General features: G+C 42.6%; 1 protein-coding gene across 2 annotated transcripts in view; it reads right to left on the reverse strand.

Moving 5' to 3' along the window:
• SPTBN1 (spectrin beta, non-erythrocytic 1) overlaps nucleotides 1-18,286 on the reverse strand; it is a 180,051-nt gene extending 161,765 nt beyond the window's left edge. The window contains exon 1 of one of the 2 annotated variants that reach the window (XM_036334552.1): nucleotides 18,074-18,286. The gene's annotated coding sequence lies outside the window, so the exon portion shown is untranslated. Of the gene's footprint in view, nucleotides 1-17,312; nucleotides 17,334-18,073 lie in introns of those variants that run through there. The other variant, XM_036334553.1, reaches the window with a different exon arrangement.
• Between the last annotated feature and the right edge of the window lie 688 nt (nucleotides 18,287-18,974).

The raw sequence follows: 18,974 nt of genomic DNA on the forward strand, positions 1-18,974 counted from the left end.
TTTTCAGGACTGCCCTTTAGCCCCTTTTAAATCACCGGCAATACACAGGACAAATGATCTGTGAGCAGAGAGAATTCCTCAATCAGCCTACATCCACACCCCTGAGTCTGAAAATTTTTAAACGCATTCTACTTCTCAAAGTAATATTTAACCAGATCCTTTTCTATTTTGGAATGACCTTCACCTTCCTTCAGCCTGGCCCGGGCAGCCAGGGCACAGTTGTTTGCTATTTTTATGAAGACAAAGGTGGACATGTGGTATGTGCTGGTTTTTTGTTCCATACTTCTTTCCCTAATTTAAAAAAAAAAAAAAAGTTTTTCTTTTTTTTAATCTTTGGTAAAAAACATCTATTTTCCCATTCAATATTAATGCTAGTTGGGCAGCATGAAAACAGCCAACAAGAGCATTAACTTGCAGGCTCACCTCTTACACATAATGTTTAAATGCATCACGGTGTGTTCACATAAGCAGAGGGAGATGCCTCTGGAACGTCAGCACTTTGGACATGGTCACGAGGAGGCTGGCTGTTCTCCTATCTCTGCAAAAGGCTCAGAATAACGCTTACTGACTTAACACGGCGATTTCAGCTCCTAACACTGACCACCAGACCTCTCTGAGCTTGTCCCCTCCTCTATACAATGGTTTGTGCTAAGATATACAGGTGCCCGCCCCCCGCCCCCCCCCCCCCCAGCTCTAAAATTTCTAATTCCGTTTCCTCTACAATCTTTCTGACCAGGAGCTGCTGCCTACAATATGAAAACAGTGCTCTATCACAAACTTCCCTAAAGTTTACTACTGCTCCGGTCCTATGGCAATGACATTGGGGAAAGGGGAGGAATGGGGGGGGTGTGGGCTGCTGAGTTAATTGACAGACGTAACAATGTTCCCTGTCCCAAAACAGCAACTGCCCTTCACACCTTTTCCACTCACAAAGGAAAAAAACAAAACAGAAAATGAAAATGAACTCTCAGCTGGGATTTCATGTGATTTCTAATAGAAACTGAATTCATTACTAGGAAGGAAAAAAAAAGCCATCAACTCCGGTCTGGGGTTAGTCATTATGACGTTTTGCTCATGCAGTTATGAAACAGGAGGAGATCCTTCTTCCCTAAAGCTTTATTACATCAAGTTTTAAGCCACGTGTAAGTGAAAACTTCCATAGTAAGATCTGACACATATGCGGGCATCCAATCCCTAGCAACAAATACCGTGTTTACATCCAAAACCTTCTGGTAAAGAAATAATACCTCCTGAGGAAAGTTATCTCCCTGATTCTTATCAGAGCCCTCATGTCAGTAGTGTCAAAACTTCCAGAAAATCTGTTCTGGAAAGTCAGAGAGAACAAACAAACAAACAAAAAGTGTTGAAGCCAATAAAAAGTTATGTGTGTTTGGGCCATCTGTTCAAACCGATGTAATCCTCTATGGCCACTAAGATGTGTGGTCATGGTTTGTTTACTCTTCAATGGTACATTTAGGACACAAAAGCAACTCAATGAAGAAAAATCTTACGGACTCAACACAGGTGCACGTAACAAATAATGACTAAATTAAAAAAATACTGCCCGCAATTTGATTAACAAAGGTAGAAACCAAACTTTTCAAATAATCAACTTTCTAACAAACAATAAAAACTAAGCTTCTCCCCAAAGTATGTAATAGTTAAAATGCAATTCTAATATTTTTGCTTTGATAAGAGCACACTAAACTAGTGTGTCCCAAGGCATAGTCTATGAAACTCCAACCCGAAGAGAGGCTGTGGGGAAAAAAAAGAAAAGAAAAGAATAAAATAATTCCAAGATCAGGTAAGTTTGGGAAATACCATACATTACTCTCTCTCCTAGAATGCCTATTACGCTTATAAAGGTTCTGAGAAATCCTTCGCTAAAGAAAAAGAAAGGCTTTCAGGCAAAAACAACAATCACAATCTCACCACTCTCCCCTCAAAAATTAACATTTGGAAAATTTCCTCCTTATCTCTTTTTCTTTGTATGTTTTTTCTACATGAGATCACACCATTTATATAACCTTCTGCTCTCCTTTTTCCCCCTTAAATTAAAAATCTTGCTATGTTAGGTTATTAGAAGTTTTCCATAAAAATAATATTTTATCAATATAGTAATAACTAATAGTTTTGTCAGGCATTAATCATTTTACTTATAGTAACTTATTTAATCCTCACAATAACCTAAGGTCTGTATTATGATTGTCCCCATCTTACAGATGAGGAAACTGAGACAGTGAATGAGCTGCCCAAGGTCACAAAGTTGAGTCCATGGTGGAGTCGGGATTCAAATCCAGGCAGCCCCTGGGTCAGCAGTCTGAGCCACTGCATTGTACTGATTCTATAATATTCCTTCCTCGAACTTACCAATGAGGGACAGTTCGGTTATTACCTATTTTTTCTATTACAATAATGTCACACTACAACACATCTTGTAGGCATCTGAAGCACACTACTTTATCTAAGCCTATTCAGACAGCAGAGATCTTACCATCCCGAGAAGTCCAGTGTATTTTTGGCTCGCTGACAACAGCTGTAGAAACATCTAAGATGGCTAGCATTTCATAAACCAGCTCATTACTCCACCTACCCCTGGTATGAACTTCCATCTGGTCCTCACCTGTCCCATCCATTGCCATCTGCAGCAGATTTCTGTCATGTTCCCATCTGCCTTCTCACTGCACAAAGAGCCAAATAAAACCCTGGGTCTCTTCTGTGCACCTCCCAACACATTTAAGCAAATTCCATCAACTTTCATGTCTGGAATATTTTATTTAATTTTGTATATTTTAAAAAAATGTTTTTATTGATTTTTTTAGAGAAAGAGGGAGGGAGAGATAGAAACACCGATGAGAGAGAACCTTCGATCAGCTGCCATCTGCACCCCCCCCTACTGGGGATCGAGCCCTCAACCCGGCATGTGCCCTCATGGACTCGAACCAGTGACCTCTTGGTGCATGGGATGCATTCACTAGTATGTCGGGAATGTTTTAAATACTAAGCTTATATGTTCCTAGTCTCATTATCTTGTGCCAATACAAGACATACAAAGAGAGATAAGATAACATCCAATATGCATGTGTAACATTAAGATGAATTATTTTTCTAATTCAGACAATATCCAGAAAATAGATATTCAAATATTTTACCGTTTGCGTGCTTATCTTACGGGGAATGAGTGAACACTCCGACCCCATGTCACCAGCAGGCTCAAACCCTCCTGAAGACAGCACCCCCTCCCACTTCGTTTTTACCAACCTGACTTAAAAACAAATACGCCTATCTTTTTTTTTTAATTGAGAGACCACAGTTAGAAAATAAATCAGTTACAAGCAAAAATCTAGTACTGCAAACTGCCAATTCAAAGTCAGAAAGTGCCTTTCTCTCTGCTTCTACTTGTTTTAGTGTTCAAACATCAATAATTCATATCCAGAAGACTATCGGGCACATAAAATATAGGACTTTTTTTTAAACCTTCAGGGCCCCAACTTTTATTCAGACCACAAAACTACATATTTTGTGGATGGAGTAGGTGGGCCAGGGGAACCTGAACGTTACGTTTGGAATAATGCATCACTAATTAGTCCAGGTAAAACCATGCAAGACAGGAAGGTGCACGGAAGTATTTTCCTACATACAGTCGCAAGGTTTTTTAAGATGGTTGAAACAATAAGATAAACAAATTAAAATAAATCTTGCTAAATGCAGGAGGAAAGCAACTATCTCTATTTCTTGGTAATACATTTGAAGGAGCGACGGTTGCTGAAATGACACATTTCAAGATATTTTGTTAAACTATTGCTATTTTAAGGCTGCATTAGGCTTGTCACACAGCTTGCTCCCAATCTCTTGGCAGTTCTCCAACACATTCCAACTTCTTATGCACAGCCTTGCTGGAATCACATCCCACTTATCGCTAAAGACACACTAAGTAAGATGTTGCCACATTACACAACCAACCTGCCACTTTTTCCCACCAGGTCACGTCACACAATGCCTGGCTTAAAAAAAAAAAAAAAGTCAAACCAATATCTGTGTGGATACGGCTTAGTCCAAATGATCCACTGGTCCTCCAAACAAGGATCAGAATACTGCTCAAACTGGGAGAGAAACACTGCCTCACCCCCCAAAGAGAGGCTGCGTGCTCACCCACCAAGGAGGGACAACTGATATGGAGGGGAAAAGGCAAGATCAAATATTTTAAAAAAAGGGACACCTTGTCTAAAGACCCAAGCCCTCATCATTCCCCCACTGCCTACACTTGTAAACAGATTATTAAGCAGGGCACATTGTAAAGGATAATCTTAGTATGTAATGAATCTCATTACCTCTGTGAGAAGAACAATTTAACATAGCAATACATCCTCCTCTAAGCCAATATTCTCTCTAATTGTTAATATTTGCCAAAAATAAAAATACCTCTTTAAAAACAAACTGGAATGGTTAACCACATGCTGCTACATTCCATTCTTGCTAAAAAAAATATTTAATTAGCACATTTGATCCTCATGCTCTGCACAGCTGCACAACATTCCAGCGAATTCCAGCGATAGGCGAGCTATCCATAGACTCTTTACATTAAATACCTACTTTAAAAGTGGAGGAGACTAAGAGCAGTTCTCAAGTATGACCCACTAAAGATATAGTTTAGTTCATGTGAATAAGCTTTCTGCAACAAGGGTAGTCCAACGGAAATAGTATAATTAAGAATAAAATATTCAAGCCAATACACACTTAACAAAATAATTCTGCAGAGCTGGAAATGTATATGTAACACATTCAACTGACAGACAAGAGTAGTCTTCCTTGGGAACAGGACAATAAATTACCCTGCTCTCTAATTAAATTTTCACCCTTTATGAATCAAAGGAGTTTATTTAGAACGAAGATGAAAGCTGGTGTTAATGTTAGAGACACAAACTTCAAAAGCAAAATAAGCCATCCCAAGCGACAAATCATCCTTAGTATCAGGAAAAGTCAGAAATTCCTTTAGCAGTGAATGTTGATTTAAAAACAAGCAAACAACAAAACAAAACAAAAAACCCACCTACCTTTAAAACAAAGAATAAAACACGAGGTGTGCACTGGTTTCTTTCCTGCTCAAATGGCGCACAAAGGTCTGTGCTCCAGGACTGTGGTGCGCCCTCCACTCCGCCCCAGAAGATAAGGTGGGTGTTTAAGGACAGCTGGCAGCACAGAGTTGTCAACCTCCCTGTGAGAAGGACCAGGCCTCTCTCAGAGAAGTCACCCGACAGATACCTCTGACCACTACTCACCTCCTAAAATAGGGACAGGTGTGCTCATCCAGCCAGAGGTCCGGGGAAGGCCTCATTCCAGGCCCCTGCTCTCCCCTAACCTGGGGTACTGTCTCAGCTGGGTGCCTACCCAAGGGCTGGCCCCAACCCTTACAGCTGCCTGGAGGTCAAGTTAAGATCCTTACCCCAGGCTTCAGACAGCCCAGGCACATTAACCATCAAGAATTCCCTTGAATACTTTAAACCAGCGGTTCTCAACCTGGGGGTCGCGACCCCTTTGGTGGTCGAACGACCCTTTCACAGGGGTCGCCTAAGATCATCCTGCATATCAGATATTTACATTACAATTCATAACAGTAGCAACATTACAGTTATGAAGTAGCAACGAAAATAATTTTATGGTTGGGTCACAACATGAGGAACTGTATTTAAAGGGCCATAAGGTTGAGAACCACTGCTTTAAACAATAAAGAATTTAAATTTTGCCCTAACATGTTTGGCTCAGTGGATAGAGTGTCGGCCTGCAGACTCAAGGGTCCCAGGTTCGATTCCGGTCAAGGGCATGTACCTTGGTTGCGGGCACATCCCCAGTGGGGAGTGTGCAGGAGGCAGCTAATCAATGTTTCTCTCTCATCGATGTTTCTAACTCTCTATCCCTTTCCTTTCCTCTCTGTAAAAAATCAATAAAATATATTAAAAAAAGAATTCAAATTAAAAAAAAAAACACAGTAAAAAGAATTTCCCTTGATGCCCTACTGGTGGGGCTCAGTTGGTTGAGCATCGACCCATGAACCAGGAAGGCAAGGTTCAATTCCCCATCACGGCACATGCAAGAAGCAACCAACCAATGAATGCATAAATAAGTGGAACTAATCAAAGTTTCTCTCATACCCCCCCTCACCAATAAAGAAAAAACATATTTTTTTAAAGAACAGAATTTCCCTTGATGGATTTGATTCCCACCGGGTTGGGACTTCTGAAGAGCCCTTATTTGGAGAGAGGAAGTCTACTAATACAGCTGAGCTCTATCTCCCAACCTTGCTCCATCCATCGCCCAGCACAGCTCAGATCTCCCTGCTGAACTCTGAAAGGACCTACCACTGATCGTCAATATTTAAGCCTGGAAAGAATGTCATTTGCCACTTTTGTTCAGGGCTCACCACCCAAACGAGACTTACAACAACTACAAGGTACCTCCTCATAAAAACTGCTGAAAGGTTTTCTTTCTCTTCCAGCAAAAGGGTATTTCTCCTCTCTTCCCACTCCCTCTTCCCCTCAGCACATGAAGAAACCGCACCTTCCTGAGGAAGAGACCAAATACTAGAATTAAGGCAACAAAGAAATGCCGGTGAATCACCTCCATCCATCTGATGTCCCAGGGCTTAAGGAATTGGCTTGCATAATCAAATATGCATATTGCTTTTTCTCCTTGGAACAGACCAAAGATAGAACTGTAAAGACTGTAGCTAACATAAAGTTGAGCTCTGGTGTATGCTTTCAATAGTTTTAACCAAACCCGGCCCACTAAAATATATTACATTTAAAACCAAGATTATAATAACCACGTCCATTCTATTTTCAACATGTGATGGGGTAGCTGTTTCAAAGACTCTAAAATCTGAAGACAAAAGTAAAATCAGATGTTGTCCGGAGCACACAGAGATGTCTCTCGGGAGAATTAAGGCAACTCTGATGGGAATTCATTTCAAAACAAAACAGAAAGCACACATCATCTAATGAGAACTTAATTTTGGTATTTTTCCACTGTAAAGGTTTTTGGTGTGTGTGTTTTTCCCCCCCAAAGAAGAGAAGTATCTATAATAAGCAAATGTTGGATTCTTTACTATTTTCTTTAATACTCCCACCACTAAAAACAGCTAGAGCAGCAGACAGTATTTATTCCACAGCTTTAAATATGACCAGTAATGAGATTTTTATGACTTGCCATGCTACATGTATGAACGAGAAAAGTGATACACATCAAGTGATTCTTCAGCTGCCAAAACTTCACATCTTCAGCTTAAGATTTGAGAACTGACTATTATTTGTGAGATGCAAATATGTGCCAAGGGAAACAATTCAAAGGATAAACACCAAAATGTTAACTGCAAGTTTATAGGGTCACTGAACTCACCTAGTGATTTTAACTTTCTTCTTTGTGTTCATTTTATTTTCCATATGGTCTATTATACATATTCATTATTTTGGTAATAAAAAAGAAAATATTGCCCGGCCAGCGTGGCATGGTGGTTGAGCGCTGACCAATGAACAGGAGGTCATGGTTCCATTCCCGGTCAGGGCACATGCCCAGGTTGCAGACTCGATCCTCAGTAGGGACGGGCAGGAGGCAGCCAATCAACGATTCTCTCTCATCATTGATATTTCTATTTCTCTCTCGCTCTCCCTTCCTCTCTGAATTTAATAAAAATATTTTTTTTAAAAAAAAGAAAATATTATTTTAAAAAATTTAAAGTTTCCTTATGACTGATGCTAATTTATACCTTTATTAAAGTACATATTCTTCAGAAACCTTTCAGAGTAAAACTATACTCTGTATATATTAGCAGATTATTAAAAATTCAGGGACTCTAAAAGGGTAAAGAAGATATGTTAACTTTTAAGACTATTGTTCTCACTAAAAAAAGCACTCTTATGCTCCAAGTTAAAAAACACAATGGAAAATATTTAACTGCAGGACAAAATACTAGTAAAAAAGCATTGTTTTAGGGAAGATTCTAGGTTTTCCCTCCCCCATAAATAAATAAAATAAAAGCCTCCTACCCCCAAGACCCTAAACCGTGATAAGAACATGAATTTTCCTACCCCAAAGACTCTGTACAGTTGGTAAAGTTAGGTTTGGCCTTGGGGCAAACACAGTAGGACAAAAATTACCCCTGAAACAGCCACCCAAGAGGGTAGGAAACAACAAGAACTCCACCCAGGGCCAAGGGCAGGAGCCACGGGGCTGAGTTCAGGGAGGATGTTTTTGAGAGGCTCCCCTGGGGCCCAGCCCCAACATCTTTTCCCACACTCCATGCAAGGACCACTTCAGGCAAGGCCCTAATGAAATGCACACTGAAATGAGAACTGGAAAAATCTTCTTAACATTTCAGGGTTCTTTACACCTTCCGTGTTAATACTGCTTTTCAGAAAGTTATGGCAGAAAAAAATTTGAACAGCAGAAGGTGTATGTAGCTGATTAACCATTTTACCTCATTCTCTTAGCCAGCTAAAAGAAGGTTACTGTTCAGCATTTCCAAAAGTTTGGAAAATATGGAGAGATTAAATTAGAACTTTTCCACAATCCCATCACCCAGAGATGACCTCTGTTAAGCTAGTGAACTTTCCAAGAATGGACATATTTAATTGCACAAATTAAACATTGAATATATATATATACTTTAAAAAGAATAATTTCAATTATATTTATATGTCATTCCAAACTTCACCCTGGTTCATCTGTTGAGTAAAAACCTGTAATTATGTTCTGATACAGATTTTACTGCCCACCCAATGGCTTCACGTTTGTTAAAGATCAGAATGAGCAGGGAGCTCCAGATTCCAGAGCAGAGATGCCAGACTGTTCTGAGAATCATTCAGGTGTTTACTCTCACAGCTTAAGAGTTTACTAAGAATGGAATTATGACACCTATGAACAAGGGTCAATTTTAAAGCAATTTTAAAACTGTCACTTTCATATCTCAAAGCGAACTTAATCCTGAAACCCTCGTCAATCCACCATGTAAAAGTTCATGGCAGAAAACACACAACATTCATAGCAGTAAATTAGTTCATTTTTATAAGCCACATTTTATCAAGTGCCAATACCGTTGGGGACTTGGACCATAAAAACATCTTCTCCCAAATATTTCTCCCACCAGCTAAGGACATGATTCATTCCTGGGATTTGCCTTCAAAATATTATTTCTATAATATTCTCACTTGAAGAGCCTTAAAATTGCCCTCCCTTTACACTGGAAATTAATCTCTTTCCCTCACACACAAACACTCACACACACCTCTCTCACCTATTTGATATAAATAAGATAGGATATGCATCATATGCTTACATAAATATATATAACATTACCTAAGAATTTCCTCTCACATAAAAAAGCAAGGATATCATTAAAATTCCTTCTATCCGTTCTAAACCTACAATATTCCCAAATGCTGAAAAAACATTAACTGGAAGTAATCTAATCTGGAGTCATTTTTATTTTAAAATTTTTCACTTGGAATGTTATCTACATTTCCAACCAATTCTTATGATGGTCTACATGGTTACAAAATTAGCTGCAGCAGCAGTCTGGACTCCCACAAATGAGAGCAAGCATGTCACAGAATTCCACTGCTCTCTCCACACAAGTGTGCGGTTTGGAAATATGTACTCAAGTCCTGGGCTTCCCCACTTTTTAAGCTGGCCCAAGGTGAGTGTAGAGGGTCAAGTTAGCATTCCATTACACCTGCAGGCTCTATTTCTCTCTCCGACCCACACCCTTAAGATGCTGACTTACTCATTTTCCCACTGCTTTTAGGTATAAATACAGAGGGCAGGTATGACAATCCTTTGGAATTTTAAACTGTTCCTTAACAATGATCTACAACTTGCCAGGTTTGCTTTTTTTTCTTTACTTATTTAAAAATTAAAGTATTGATTGCTTTTTTATTATAAAAGATAGTCCTCATGGAAGTCTATATTATTATTTACTATACTCTTCTCTACGTGTGAAATATTTTAAAACTTAAAATGAGAAACATTAAGTCATAGGAATTTCCTTTCACATAAGAGAGGAGATCACTCATCAACTCACCATCCAAAGCAAACCATTAACATTTTATAATGTATTCCTGTCCAGTCTTTCATTGAATACAACGAAGCTGGAGTTATACGGCATTATACAGCTTTGTAAACAGATTATTTCCACCGATAGTATATTGTTAGTATTTTCCCATCTCAGTATTATTCTTCCAAACCATTCTTTTAAGCACTACATTGAATTCCATTCTGCACCTGTGTCATAATTTATTTGATTATGCCCCATTTGCTTTTCCACCGGTACTATTGCTAAGAAAATCCTTGTTTAAAATCCCCTGTCCTTGTTTTTAATTCTCCCTTTAGGCTATACAGCTACAAGTGAGATTTCAGTCTAAAAGGTATAAACATTTCAGGTTTCTGTTATATATATTCTGTTTTCAAACTGAGTTTGTATTAATTCAAATGTTCTCCCAACAGGTGCTACAGAGCTCCTATCTCATAGCATTCCAGAGAATATTATCTACCTACTAATTTAAGTGGAAAAAATAATCTAATTAATTTGTGTTTTACTGGTGAATTGGAACAATTTAATATCCTTACTAGTGTCCTTGATTTGTTCCTTTATAAAAACTACCTGTGATTTCTTCTTTCATAACCTATTTGTTCCTAGTCTTTCCCCACATACCAGGAATTTTTCTTGATTATTAAAAATAAATATTATTCAGGTTTGTTTTTCATATTATTGTATTTTGACAAGATACACAGGAACAAGTTTAATATAGACTGAACTTAGCATTATTTATTTGATGGATGTGTATGTATTTACTTACTGGAATGTATCTTTTCTGAACAAACCAAATTGTTTATTTGAAAGAAAGCATAAAATTGAGACAAAGCAAAAATTCCACATTGAATGGTACTTAAAATGTACTGTGATTGGCACTGGATGATCTCACTTAACTTTAATAAAATCCTTTCTGATAGGTACTGCCATTATCACCATTTTACAGATGAAGATACTGAGGCATGCAGAGAAGTCAAGGCAGTTTACCCAAGGTCCCTTAGCTAGTGCCTGGAGTGACCAGGCTGTGCAGCTCCAGGGCCCACTTAGAGCCACTGGGTCCCATCCATTCACCCTACATATAGTTGGCCCAGGGTTTGGGCTTTCACAACTCTTCTCCCATCTCTTTCCTCCTTCTCCTTCCCATGGCCACCACCATTACTTGCTCCCTTAACGTCTGGACTGCCCAATCACTTGTTTTCTGTCTCCTTGCTTCTAGTTTCTTCCTATCCCACTGCATTTATTTATTTATTTAGAAAAGCAAGCAAGAATTTATTGACTGCAGCAAAAACACACTTAGGACAGTGAAACAAGAAAGGGCATAGAAGAAGCAATGGGAGAACCTAGGCTGGGCTGCTGTGGCTCACTGGGAAGTCAAAGAGGACCTTGGAGTCAGGTTCAGGGGTTCAGTTAGCCCTGGATGAGCTGCCGCTGCCCATTGCTCCTCTGGTTGCAAGTCTCTTGGGGTCCCTTAGAGTTTAGGAGATGCATCCTGTGAGGGAAGGAGAAGGGGAAAAGGGATGGCATGGGCGTGCTCCCTGGAGGGACAGCGCCTGTTCCACTGTATTGTGAACATGGCTGAAGTGTTGTGTTACTGGAATATCTTATCATCACAACATTTTAGAAGTTACAGGATCTTAATGTCTAAGTGCCAAATCTGGTCAATTGGTAGGTACACCCTACAACACTGTATTTGCATTGAGAATGTTACTGAGGCTCTATCTCAGCTCAGCAGAAAAAGAATGCCATGATTATTTTCTAAGTCTGATAGGAACAGAGGGAGTGGTGCCCTTCCGCCATGTTTTAACCCCTACTATAATTCCATCTAAGATTTTCATTTTATAAATTTAGATCTGAGACCAGGACAGTGAATGGCTTGCCAAAGTCACACATCTGGTCAGTAAAAGGTCTTTTATCATCTGTGTACATATATGTAAAGTCCTTAGATTCAGGAACTAATTCTTATTCACCTTTAAGCCAGCCCACACCATCATCACCTTAACCCACTTCAAGTCCTAGCAAGAGAAGGTATCCAATAGATATTTACTGAATTTTATATATATAATATCTCAGAGTAGCAGCAAAGGGAAAACATTTGTATAAATACTTCTTGGTAAACAGAACTGTAATTGCTCTACTTTCAAGAACAGGAACCTGAACTGACAAAGGATTTTCAGTAAGTGGAGATATATATATATATATTTTTTCCCCCATTGGTAATACAGCCTTTTAAAAAACAAAATAATGTGCTATTTAATAACTCTTTCTATATAAAACTGTTGATAGTTTTTGCAAAGCATATCAAAAGGAGTCAGTGGCTCATATAGCTTAGGCGATCTGAAGAGAAAGTAATGGAAAGGTTATCTATCAGCTGAACACCTACTATATGCCTACTGTACACTGCTGTCTCACAACTGTGTGAGTATTATTATTTCAATTTTACTGATGAGAAAATTATGGTTCTGAGTAGCGATGGTCATGTGACTAGTATACAATAGCATTAGGATTTGAGTCCAGATTTGTTCGACTCCAAAATTCAGGCTCTCTCCAAACTAAGGAAAATTTTTCTTGCACTATCAAAATCATCCTCACAAACCTTAAAGGATAAAAACTGATTATGACTTACTGAAATTATGAATGTTCATTAAAAAAAACATAGGGTTTCTTCAAAAGAAAATAAAAACACAAACTGGGAGGTAATTTTTGCAACACATACAATCCATAAAAGATTAGTAAGCAATCTACATAAAGAACTACAAATCAATAAGGAAAAAAATCTGAAAGAAAAACAGGCAAAAAAAAGACTGAACAGGGACTTCAAAAAAGAAGGAACCCAAATGGCCAATAATAAAAATAGGTACTTAAACTCAATAATCAGGGAAATTGCAAATAAAAAGCACAATGAGATAACTTCACAAATGGACATTTTCAAGTTTGGTAAATGATAGTCTGGAGAGGTTGTGGAGCAACAGTAACACTATACCCTGCTAGTGGGAATATAACTGGTATAATCACTTTGGAAACTTTGGCATTATCTAGTGAGGTTGATAATGCACATATGATCCAGCAAATTTCATTCCAGAGAGAGAGAATTTGTGTGTGTGTCTATCTCCACAAAGGTACTAAGAGACAAATAGAAGAATCATTCATAGCAGCCCTTCTTATAACAGCAAAATATTGGAATTAAGCCAAATGGCCATCTACCGAAGGAATAAACAAGTCACAGTGGAATACTGTACAGCACTGAAAATGAATAAACTACTACAACAAAATGAAAGAATATCAGGAATATAATAAACTACTACAACAAAATGAATGAATATCAGGAATATAATATCATTAATCTAAAAATGTAGTCACAGAAAAATAAATAAAGCATAAGTTCATTTATATAAAGTTTTAAACATGCCCTAGCCGGTTTGGCTCAGTGGATAGAGCGTCAGCCTGCGGACTGAAGGGTCCCAGGTTCGATTCTGGCCAATGGCACATGCCCAGGTTGTGGGCTTGATCCCCAGTAGGGGGAGTGCAGAAGGTAGTCGATCAATGATTTTCTCTCATCCCATTGATGTTTCTATCTCTCTCCCCCACTCCCTTCCTCTCTGAAATCAATAAAAAATAAAGTTCAAAACATACAAAATTAAGAATTTTAGAAAGGATAACCTATAAAAAAGAGTAAGGAAATGAGAAGCACCAAATTCAGGACAGTGGTTGCTTCAGATGGGAAGACAGAAGGGTACTCAGGGGACTCTGACTATATGATAAGGTTCTTCTTGAAGTGGGTAGTGGCTGCCTGAGTGTCCATTGGTTTGTGATTCTGCAATGTATCTTTTATGAGCATTATTTTGTATGTACTTAATAAGATTACTTAATAAAAAACAACTTTAAGAAAAGAAGGAACCAGAAGGACAGGATACTGAATATACCAGGAGAAACAGCTGGTGAGAACAAGATGCCAGAGGGGAGCAGGAGGAGCAGAGGGGACCCTGGGCTTCCTGGACTCCAGCTCTGATATCTCAAAACCAATGCCTTCTTAGGGGAGGCGGGGGGCGGGATAGGGGAATTGGTTGTTTATCAACTTTAGAAAGAAGCCCCTAAAACTGAGTAATCTAAAAAACTATAATTAATAGGACTATGCCACCGAAATATTAAAGAACTTCATAATGTTTTCCTGTATTAAGTAATTTACAGTGAATGCATCACTTTCTTCAAAATCACTTAGTGACACAAGGGGAGAACAGTGTTGATATCTGAGCAAAAGAAAAGACAAAAGTAAGATACAAGAAGGAACTTTTTGATATAGAAGTCCCTTAGATGAAGAAGTGCAGTAGTTTCTCAATTTAACGGGCATACAAATCGCTTAGGGGTCTTGTTAAAATGCAAATTATAACTGGACAGGTCTGGGTTGGGGTCTGTAAGAATCTGTTTTACAACAAACTCCCAAGAGATCCTGATGTTTTCGCTCCACACACCTCATTATTATAGCAAGGGACATTAGGAAAATGCCTAATTGGGATAGTTTAATTTTACTCAACAAAATAAAGAGAATAATGATGTTATTCCTATGCCATATGAACTTGGATACAGACAATGTTATCAGAAGACTCAAGAGTACTAAACTAGGTGTTTTGTAAAGAAATTGTGCTTTGAGAAACAGCGAAGTCTGAAAATTTTTAAGACACATCCGTGAGATGTTTTACTCACCTCCACAGACCTCCAGAAGTAACTCTTCCAGAGGAAGTACTGGCCTTTTCCTTATGAAGAATGGTTTACATTCCCAATAGTCTTGCAGGAAGAAACCAAGACTACCACCATAAGGAAATCCACAGAACATTAACTAAAGCCCAATTATAATGCTGATGTCGGGCAGTGCCCAACATAATTAAAGGAACATCACATCACCGCATGTAAAAAAAAGTATATGTTGGGCTTTAAAATTCTCTCTAAGAATATACTCTTTAAAATGAAAAGTTTATTTCAACAAAAACCACATCAAACAATTTCCACTCATCATGTCTATGTTTGTTTAGTAGTAGTAAAATCCTTCCATCTCAAAACAGTACTTCCACATGTAAAGTCATACAGCAAGACAAAATACCCACACCAACAAACTCTTCCAAAGAAACCCTGTCACTGCCAAGTCCACTAAGGATGTGTCACAAGCAGAGAGGGAGGCTCCTACAACCTCTTAGACAGGTGTTAATACCCTCGCCCAAGAGAGCCTCTCACAGAACGCCTGCACAACAGGAGGCGACCAAGTTTCTTCATCTCATTCTCTCAGATGAAGGTTTTGGTCAGTCCAGAAATGACAAAGTTACAAAGAGCTTAACCTAACCGGATTCTGCACCTGGTGTCTAAGTCAGAACAGCTAAACCTCCTGTGACATCAACACAGGATATTTTCTTACAACATAGTAAATCCAACATGTCTGGATAATCCATGGGAACGATACCCCCAAACATCTTTATACAACACTATTTTATACCATCAACAAAACATTAAAACCCAAATCCAAAAAGTGCTCTATTTTAATGGCTCTCTTAAGGGAAACTCGCAATAATGAACATAAACCACACAATCTGCATTCAGTTCTACTTTGTAGAGCTACCAAGAAGTCAAATGCCACCAACCTGGATTCAATAGAGATTTAAAAAAATAAAAGTAGACACGCCCTTGCTTTGAAACATTGACCTTCCCTTCCAGACAGCATACTGAAATTCCCTTTCTCACCTATACGGGGTGACATTTGAAACGTATCCCATTTGCCATCTCACACTGAGTAAATGAATTGGAGAAGTGGCATTTAGAAGGGACATTCCCTATGTACTGGCCCAGACTAAATAAGTGAGAACACTGGCAACCATCTCCTTCTGACCAGATACCGGCCTCAGAGGCCTTGGTGGTCTCCCCTTCTCAATCCCCTCCCCAGCCACATCTGCAAAAAAAAAAAAAAAAAAAAAAAAGTATACAAAAAATACATATACACAAACATAAATGAAGCCATTTACCACCATAATCCCATTAATCCTGACTAACTGAAATCTATAAAAGTCTGAATATCAATTCACCACCAATCATGGCACTCATTTACTTAATCATCCCTAATAAAACATCCAAATATGTACTTGATTTACAGAAAAAGCAAACGATGAAAGCAAAGCAAATAAAGGTTAATCATTAACTACCCATCAAAAAAATGTAAGTTCCTTTTAAATCAAGCCATTCAACTACTGGATATATTTAGACATGTCTCAGGGGCATAAAAACTAACACAGATGCATCGCTTCATTTCAAAAATTGGTTTCCTGTAAGAAAAAGTCATATTCTTCGTATTGACCAAAGACACAGAGGTACTGTAACGTCATCGCTATGAAGACCCAATAAACACCAACTTTTTATATATTAAGAAATCGATGGATAGTTGGGTTGTGGTTACGAATGACGGGTGATCCACAGAAAGACGCTGCGACTCCCCCCCAATACTGACTGCACCACTGCCTCCGCACACCACTGGTCCGCGGCCTCCCTCCAGCCCCTCCCAGCGGCTCAGGTCCCAGGGTTGGAGATCAGATTCGAGTCCGCAACTGCAGGCTGGCTCCCTCCGCCCGCATTAGCGCTGCAGGGCGCCCCTTCATCCAAGCATAGGCAGGGAGGGAGGGAGGAGGGCACCCCAAAGAAAAGAGGCTCCCCTCTAAGGTAGGTGACCTGGTCCTCCTGTCCCCACATACAGCTGAAGCAGCATGACGGGGTAGAAGCAGCTCTGAGCCTCGGCCAAGGGCAGCCCCGGACCTGGGTGGGGCCGGGCGGGGGCCGCAGGCGCCGAGTGGCCGTGCCAAGCCCCGCCAGTGAGAACCCCGAGAGGCTGCGATACTGCTGCATTGTGCTGCATCACGGTGAGGGCACCGGGAGCCATCCATCTTGCCAAAATCGCGTATCCCACTGAAATAAACCCACCGAATCCATCTTTCTCCTCGCCCAAGCACCCTCACACTCTCCCTCTCACTATTATCTGGCCTGGCTTTTGACTGGAAGAAGAATGGACACGGTTTGTGTATCGATCCCGACAACACTCCCCCTCTCCATCTGGAAGGCAGGCACTTGGCATCTTTCCTATCACAAAACAAAGGGAAGGCTCCCCCCCAAAAGACGATCGCGGGCGCGGAGGGGTGATGGCGAGAGGAGCTTCCAGCCCCCCACCCCAAAGGCAGGCCCGGAGGGTCCGCGCGCTGGTACAAACCTGTTGAAGACAGGGTGGCAGACGCTGAAGGGCGGGCGCAGCGGCGGCTCCGCGTCCGCAGGCGGCTCACGCCCAGAGCCTGGGAGAGTGGGGACCAAGGGAGGGCGGAGGCCGGGGGGCGGGGAGGGGGGGAAGAGGACGCGGGTGGGGGGGGAGAGGGCGCGAGGACGAGCGGTGTGGGGGGTGCCGGGGAGCCGCCTCGGGTTCAGCTGCAGCGCGGCGCAGCCCGAACCACGCCTGGCCGCATCCCCCGTACCGTTAGGCTCAGAGCCCGGCCCTGTCAACGCCGCCCCTGCTCCCACCAGCAGGACGAGAAGGAGGGCACCCGAAAATATACCCTCGCCGCTGCCCACTCCGCACCCACCCCCGCGCCAGGGGCCGCCGCGCCCGGCTGGAGGGACGAGGCGGCGGAGGCTGGGAGGAGGAATTGGCGCCCCCGCGCCTGGGATGGAGCTGGGCTGCCGCGGTGCGCACCGCGGGCTGGCGGCTGCCTCGCCCGGGGCCTGCCGCCCCTGCCCCGCCAAACCCCGGGACGAACCAAGCCTGCGAGTCCCCGGCTCCCCGCGCCGCCCCCGCCCGGGCTCTGCAGCCTCCCCGCCCCCACGCCGCTCCCCGGGCGCCGGGCAGCGGCGGGCCAGCCGCGTCCTCCCGGCCTGGGCCCGCGCCCCTCCTCCCGGCCTCCGGCCGCCCGCCGCCCAGGAGCCCGCCTAGGAGGCAGCCCCCGTGAGTTGGCATCTTCCAGCCTCAGGCCCTCTACCTACCTCCCAAGGATGGGGGTGGGGGTGCCGGGGTCCCGTCCTCCTCCCGCTCCTCGGCGGCCGGGCGGGTGGGCCGGGAGGCGACTCCGCGGGGCGGCCGCGGCTGGGGCTGTCCGCGGCTGGGGTCGGGGCTCACAGGACGGGACCGGTGGGCGCTGCTGCGCGGGCTGCGCGCTCGCTCCGAGCGGAGAGGCGGCCGAGGGAGGGACTGGAGGAATCCGCAGCCCGCACGGCAACAGCTGCACTGATTCCGGGGGCTGGGCGGGAGCGCGGGGCGGGGGAAGGAGGAAGGGAGCAGCCCGGGGGGGCGAGGGGCGGGGAGACGGAGCGCGCACACGCGCGCGCGCACTCGCGCTCTCCCGCACCCCCTCCACCCTCCTCTGCTGTCCTCCGCTCCCCTTCCCCGGGTTCCTCCCTCGCGCCGGCCCGGAGCCCCGCAGCCGCCCACCCGGCGCCTGCTAAGCTGGCGATCGGAACCTCGGGCGCGTCCGCGCTCTCCCCCAGCCCAGGCTCTGCCCGGCCCTGCGCCGACTGCGCCCGCCGCCGCGGGGACCGGCCCAGGCTGGCTGGGGCAGGGTGGGCACCGCCGCCTCTCTACCCGGGCAAAAGGACAATGGGGGCTTTGTCCCCACCGCCCAGCCGGCGAGGGCCAATTTCACGTTTAATTTGAGGCTAATTCGATTATCGCCATGGAGAAGGGGCAGCCTAATTTCCTACGTGACTTGTGCAGCCTCTCTTCCCCCGCGACGTTGGCGTTGGGGACGCGATGGAGAGAATGTGTTGAGGGAGGCTTTAGAACGTCACCTGGTTCATTTGGGTTTAGATCTCGGTGGTGGTGCCGTGAACGCTCCATCCAGCCAGAGGAAGAGCGGTGGTGATCCCTCCGTGGGAAATCTTGGGAGAC

The sequence above is a fragment of the Myotis myotis genome, unplaced genomic scaffold (assembly GCF_014108235.1).
Source record: "Myotis myotis isolate mMyoMyo1 unplaced genomic scaffold, mMyoMyo1.p scaffold_m19_p_14, whole genome shotgun sequence".
Taxonomy (NCBI): domain Eukaryota; kingdom Metazoa; phylum Chordata; class Mammalia; order Chiroptera; family Vespertilionidae; genus Myotis; species Myotis myotis.